We start from the raw sequence: 7,690 nt of genomic DNA, 5'->3' as shown, positions 1-7,690 counted from the left end.
TCTCCACTGAAGACCCTGGGTGGAGTCTTCGAGGAAAGTGAGGCAAATGATTTCTGAGAATTGAAGAATGGACCAACAGGAAGATTGAGGTGGAGCGCGCCACAGGAACTGGAAAACCAGGCCAGGTGACGGCCCAGGCGATAGTGGTCAGGTCTTGAACTCAGGAAAAGGTAGCTGTTCTGGAAAAGAAGCAAGAACTTGAGAGGACGTATATCTTCCTCAACGAGGACTATCCTGGAAGCTGTGCGCCAGAAAAGAGGAAAGAACTCATCCAGCCATGGAAGCTGGCAAAGCGGCATGGGGACAATTGGCTTACATCGTAATGAAGGCTCATTGTCCCTCCTCCAGAGCGTGGAAGATCTTCTCACAACAACGTGGAGATTCTGCAATTCCATCCATAACCGTGTTGTTTCGCCTTGATTGTCCCTCGAGATAGTCTAATTTATCTGTCATTGTTATCATGAATTCACACACAGAACTGATGTCCTCTCTCAATGACTTACAGATTGCTGTATCTTGCCGTTCTCCTGTTTCAACTCATTGACTCACCGTTCTACTCATTCAACTCATCGTAGGTTATGCTGTTACTCCTTGTAGTTCCAGACAGGGCAGATCACGGGGAAAATTGAAAACAACAAACAGCAGGGATCTAGACAGCCAGAAACCCGGGACAATCTGCGGTCCCAGCCACAATGGCTAACCGCGTCACGGGCTGCGTTCAGGAACCTTGCTGGCTTGATATGCAGCTAGCTAGCAGCTGGGCTAGCTGCGACGCCAAATAGCTCTTCAGACCTGTCCTTTGTCGGCAGGATCACTGGAAAAAGACAAGCAGTCCCAGAAACTGATGCCAACTGCGTCGCGGGATCCAAACTAAGAAGCTACAATGGCAAGAAAAAGTATGTGAACCCTTTGGAATTACCTGGATTGCTGCATAAATTGGTTATACAATTTTATCTGACTTCATCTAGGTCACAACAATAGACAAACACAGTCTGCTTAAACTAATAACACAAACAATTATACGTTTTCATGTCTTTATTGAACACACCGTGTAAACATTCACAGTATAGAGTGGGAAAAGTATGTGAACCCTTGGATTTAATAACTGGTTAACCCTCCTTTGGCAGCAATAAACTCAACCAAACGTTTTCTGTAGTTGCGGAACAGACCTGCACAACGGTCAGGAGGAATTTTGGACCATTCATCTTTACAAAACTGTTTCAGTTCAGCAATATTCTTGGGATGTCTGGTGAACTGCTCTCGAGGTCATGCCACGGCATCTCAATCGGGTTGAGGTCAGAAATGACTGGACCACTCAAAGGTGTATTTTCTTCTGTTGAAGCCATTCTGTTGTTGATTTACTTCTGTSTTTTGGGTCGTTGTCCTGTTGCATCATCCAATTTCTGTTGAGCTTCAATTGGCGGACAGATAGACTAACATTCTCCTGCAAAATGTCTTGATAAACTTGGGAATCCATTTTTCAGTCGATAGCAAGCTGTCCAGGCCCTGAGGCAGCAAAGCAGCCTCAAACCATGATGCTCCCTCCACCATACTTTACAGTTGCGATGAGGTTTTGATGTTGGTGTGCCTTTTTTCACCACACAGTGTTGTGTGTTTGTTCCAAACAACTCAACTGTAGTTTCATCTGTCCACAGAATATTTTGCCTGTAGCGCTGTGGAACATCCAGGTGCACTTTTGCTAACTTCAGACGTGCAGCAATGTGGTTTTTTTGGACAGCAGTGGCTTCTTCCATGGTGTCCTCCCATGAACACCATTCTTGTTTAGTGTTTTACATATCGTAGACTCGTCAACAGAGACATTAGCATGTTCCAGAGATTTCTGTAAGTCTTTAGCTGACACTCTAGGATTCTTCTTAACATCATTGAGCATTCTGCACTGTGCTCTTGCAGTCATCTTTGCAGGACGGTCACTCCTAGGGAGAGTAGCAACAGTGCTGAACTTTCTCCAATAATAGACCATTTGTCTTGATGAACATCAAGACTTTTAGAGATCTCTTTTGTTNTCACTCCTAGGGAGAGTAGCAACAGTGCTGAACTTTCTCCAATAATAGACCATTTGTCTTGATGAACATCAAGACTTTTAGAGATCTCTTTTGTTCGAGGTATGGTTCACATCAGGGAATGCTTCTTGTGAATAGCAAACTCAAATGTTGTGAGTGTTTTTATAGGGCTGGGCAGCTCTAACCAACATCTCCAGTCTTGTCTGATTGGACTCCAGGTTAGCTGACGCCTGACTCCAAAAAAGCTTTTGGAAAAGTCAGTAGCCTAGGGGTTCACATACTTTTTCCAACCTACACTGTGAATGTTTTACACGGTGTGTTCAATAAAGATATCAAAACGTATAATTGTTTTGTGTGTTATTCGTTTAAGCAGACTGTGTTTGTCCATTGTTGTGACTTAGATGAAGATCAGATCAAATTTGACGACCAATTTATGCAGAAATCCAGGTAATTCCAAAGGGTTCGCATACTTTTTCTTGCCACTGTAGATAGCGACCACAAACTTTCCAAAACACTTAAAGACTACAAAAAAAAAAGGCAAACTGAGCTCTCCCTCGTTCTGAGTGCGGGCCTAAGTTCATCTTTCAGTCACCCACGTGGGTATATGCTTCTAAAAACCAATGAGGAGATGGGAGAGGCCGGACTTGCAGCGCTTTGAGCGTCACAAATAGAACCAATTTTCTATTTTAGCGCCTGGCCATGCAGACGCTCGCTGACGCCCGCYAGCAGTGTGGGTGAAATGATTGATTAACATGTATGTGTACATTTATTTTGCAACGCGCGTGWCGTGTCCGGTCTGGTCAGCATGTTAGTCTGTTGTTCTGTATGACTGTCTCACTATCACTTGACTATATTAATGCTAACAGACACTCTCTCTCTTCCTATCTTTCTCTCTTTCTTGCTCTTTCAATTCTCTCACTCACTCACCTACTCTCAGCTGTCTGAGGAACTGCAGGGTAAAAGTGCCAGTGAAGAGATCAGCGAGCTGCTCAATCTACTGGCTAAACCTCACGTCAAGGTAAGACGCACACAAACACGCACACACTATTTCTCTCACTCTCTATCTCTATCTCCCTTACCAACTTCACACAGATCACACCCCATCCTTCTTCATGCTACACAGAACACACCCAGTCACTCCACACCCCATCCTTCTACATGGTACACAGAACACACCCAGTCACTCCACGCCCTATCCTTCTACATGGTACACAGAACACACCCAGTCACTCCACACCCCATCCTTCTACATGGTACACAGAACACACCCAGTCACTCCACACCCCATCTTTTCATGCTTAACACAGACGACACCCAGTCACTCCTATTCGCCCCATCCTTCTACATGACACAGAACACAACCAGATCCACTCTCATACCCCATCCTTTCTACTGCTACCACAGAACACACCCATCACTTTATCTCTTCTGGAAACACACCGTCACTCCTCCACGTCCTCTACCATGCTACACACAGACAACACCCATCACTCCAGTACCCCATCCTTCTCATGCTACACAGAAACCACCCAGTCACTCCCTATCCCATCCTTCTACATGCTCACAGAACACACCCAGTCACTCCATACCCATCCTTCACTGCTACACAGAACACACCCAGTCACTGCCATACTCCACCTTCTAACATGTCACACAGAACACACCCAGTCACCCATAACCCATCCTTCTACATGTACACAGAACACACCCAGTCACTCCATACCCCATCCTTCTACATGGTACAAGAACACACCCAGTCACTTCATAACCCCATCCTTCTACACATGTACACAGAAACACCCACCACCCATAACCCCATCTATCTACATGCACCAGAAACACACCCAGTCACTCCATTACCCCATCCTTCTACATGACACAGAACACACCCAGTCACTCCTTCAATCCCATCTTCTACATGCTACACCAAACACACCCACAGTCACTCCATACCCATCCTTCTACATGTACTCAGTCAATCTTGATTCGTGCGCTATTTTCTCCTTCTCCTCCAACAATTACATCACTCCTAGCTTGCTTTAGTTCTGTCTCAAATGGTGCCCTATTTCCCTATATAGGCATACTTTTGTCCCAGGCCCTGTCACTATAAAGATAAGGCGCCATTGGACGCATTCGTAGTTCCACAGAGGTTGGTGCACCTAATTGAACGGGCCGTTGTAACGCGTGAGTGGAGTTAGTGGAATGTATCAAACAACAGGTATCCAGGGTTGTTCTGCCGCTCCATTCCAGCCATTAGTATTGAGCCGTCCTCCCCTCAAGCAGCCTCCTTGTGCCTCATGATACATACTTCTCTGTTCCTTCCACAGTCAGCCAGATGATTATTTCACACCAACGGATAACAAGCACTTCTTCAAGCTTTTAAAGGCCTTATTCTATTCTCTCCTTTTAACAATTCTCTGGCTGCTGTCTCTCTCTTTAACGTAAATCTAAACGTAATGATCATGCAGACCGCAGGGTGTGCTGATGTTTGTGTGTTGTGTAAATGCAGTGTTGTGTGTGTGTGCAGTGCTTGGCATGTTGTGTGCAGGTGGTTCTGCGTGTGTGTCTGGTGAGAGGTTTGAGAGACACTCTTAATATGACTCAGCCGTCACACTGTCAGACAGACAGAACGTTGCCAGAAAAAACACATCTAGAGCTCTGCCTCGCTCCATCATGATCAAACAGCAGACGGGAGAGAGGAAACATACAAGATGAATATATGTTCAGATGGACCCCCTCACACTGAACATCAGGGCTCTGTGTTGTGGGTGTTGTGGTGTGTTGTGTGTGTGTGTGTCGTGTGTGTGTGTGTGTTGTGTGTGTGTGTGTGTGTATTTCATTCAATCTGCAGTTGTTTTGGAGGAGTGCTGCCTGCTTCACTTATGCTTTATTGGGTGGGCTTCGTCTCAAATGCCCCCTATATAGTGCCTTAGCTCTGACAAAGTAGTGCACTAAAGAATATAGGTCATTTGGATATAAAAATATCTTCCAATAGGACGCCCTTGAGAACTCTCTTCTCCCACGGAGCGTGCGTGTCAGGACATTATGGTTTATAGAGTTGCAGGTTTGTTTTACGGCCAGCATTGAAACCATCTCAGGGGAGCTCTCTCTCCTCGTAGGAACTTCATTCGTTCACTGGTCTGAACCGCTCGGAAAAAAGATGAGAGACTGAGACGGGATGTTCAAGCATTGCACGCACGACACACGACACTCACATACTGCCTCCGCCTCTCGGTGCTGCTAAGTAGGCCTCTCCCTTGTCTGTCTCATCTCTCCTTCCCCCGGACGTCTGTTCATAGATACCCAGGTACACAACACTGACACCATGCATGGACACACACACTCCCCGTATTCTCCCCCTTCCCTCCCTCTCTCCACCCTGGCTGGTGTTCTTATGGTTTGGCCTGGCACCACACCGCTGCCGCGGATAGTTTAACGCTCCCTGGGGTAACCGTCACGACGACGTCTTCTTAATTTCAAGCAGCAGAAGCACTCTGGTCACGATAGATAACCTGCACCAGCAGCTAGCCAGAGTGCCGGGAACGGTGAAGGGGAACGTTCTGACTGTGACACATTCCACTACTGACTGAGTTGGTAAGCGTCGATTTGAGTGGCTAGTTCCCTTCTGCTCCTCCTCACTCTCTGTTTGTGTCTCTCCCTCCCCCTCGTCCACTCTGTCTCTCTTGATGGCTGAACAAATGTTGTCCGTGCACGGGCACCGACACCTTCCCAGTCCATGTAAAAACACAACAGCCTGGTGGGCTCTGAATGGTCTGTGCTAGTAACTGTTTCACTCTTCCATTATGGCTGACAAGGACCAATCCTAGGCAGACATAATCACAGCGTTTTGAAAAGTGCTTTTCTACGCATATACACACATACACACATACACACTCACCCGCCTCCCTCCTCTCTCTCCCTTATGATTCCCAGATGAATAAACCAACCCCTGCCCATATTAACCTCCTCAAAACACTAACTTGACAGTGATTGTGAAATGCCAAATTATGACGCTGTCTGTTTCCGGGGGGGTCTCGGCCTCTCTGCCTCCACATCGTTGGGCAGTGACTCAGAATAAAGAATCTCAATGCACCCACTCCCTTGACATTATCCTGCGACTAATTTGACCGGGTCCATGGGTTCCAGTAAAAAGTGGGAAAAGATTGCCATTGGCCCACCTCAGATTACATCCCGAGACCGCTGGCCGCCCTGCTTCAGTACTTTGAGAGCCTGCGTGTTGTTCATTAACATTAATAGATCCTATAAAAACAAATCCACTGAGCTTGTCCAAATAATAACTCTGTCATGTCCTGCATCTATCGCTCATAAACTGGCTTGTCTGGCACGATCTTTTTCATCCTGCAGAGGCAGACCATGCTAGGCTGCACTTAACCCACTTGCCTCCAAGCCCCTGTTCTGTTTGTTCAAACTCTGTGTGTTCAACTCTGTGTGTCCCAAACGGCACCTTGTCCTGTGTGCCATGAGTTAAACATAGACACCATTAGAAATAGTGTCCATTGACTCAAGCTCGGTCTCGCCGTAACCCAGCTGTATAGGATTCCAGCCCTGCTCCAGCTGAACATTCTATTCCAGCAAATATCACTCTACATTCAATAGGAACACATACTATGAACAACACACACACACACACACACACACACACACACACACACACACACACACACACACACACACACCACACACACAGAACATGGACTCTAAAACATAAGCAGATCTGCCTCACGGTCGTTGACCCAGAAAATGCTTCCATGCGCTCCGTTGTGTGTGTGTGTATCGTTCGTCTCTGTGTGTGTGTTCTGGTGTGTGTGTATGCGTTCGTCTCTTGCTGTGTGGTTTGTGTGTGTGTGTGTATTGCGTTCTCGCCGTGTGTGTGTTTCTGTGTTGTGTGAGTGTGTCAGCAGCCACCACAAGCCAGGGTCCTGCCCTCCTCTCTGCCATGTGCACCTATTAGCCTGTGCTGTTGATGCCAGTCTCTGCTTGTTATGGATTTTACAAAGACTACCGCCAGCTGTTACGACCTTTCAGGGACAGGGGAGGGGTGGGTTGAGTGTCAACTCAGACCTGACATGAATGGTGGGCATTGATGACTGATAGGGACCAAACCGTCTCCAGACTTCCTATGTTAGAGAGGATATGGTAACCTGAACTAGTAAGATGTAGAGGAAGCAACACATGCAGGTCAGTCAATAAAGGATAGTGAGTAGGTGTTCGCTATGAAGACTATACGAAGCGTTCCACACACACACACACACACACACACACACACACCACCCACACACACACACACACCACACACAAGAAACCCGAGAGTGGAGGGACTGAGTACCCTCCTGTGAGGCCAGGTAGCTGGTTAACTTAGGAATATGTTCTGTAGGTGTCTGTTCCTGTTGAAAGCAGGAACAACTTATTGGCCACATAGTAACATCCTTTGTTGTCTTGAGAACCAGATCAGGTTTGTGGAGTACACAACACCTCACCGGCGCTGTTACACGACTGTGTCCTCGTTTGTCTGTCTATAACTCGAGCCCCCCAAAAAATACTCCGCTCAGCATACAATGCCACATTAAAGTTTTCTCTAACCCCAAAAAGAGAAGAAAGAGAACAACGCATAAAAGAGATTGTTCCTTAGCAAATCAAGAGGAAAAAGA

At 46.6% G+C, this 7,690-nt stretch overlaps 1 pseudogene; it reads left to right on the top strand.

Moving 5' to 3' along the window:
• Nucleotides 1-7,690, top strand: part of LOC111973565 (MAGUK p55 subfamily member 7-like) — a 173,846-nt pseudogene that overhangs the window by 63,533 nt on the left and 102,623 nt on the right.

This window comes from Salvelinus sp. IW2-2015, linkage group LG14, assembly GCF_002910315.2.
Source record: "Salvelinus sp. IW2-2015 linkage group LG14, ASM291031v2, whole genome shotgun sequence".
Classification (NCBI taxonomy): Eukaryota; Metazoa; Chordata; class Actinopteri; order Salmoniformes; family Salmonidae; genus Salvelinus; species Salvelinus sp. IW2-2015.
This window is presented reverse-complemented; position numbering and strand designations above follow the sequence as displayed.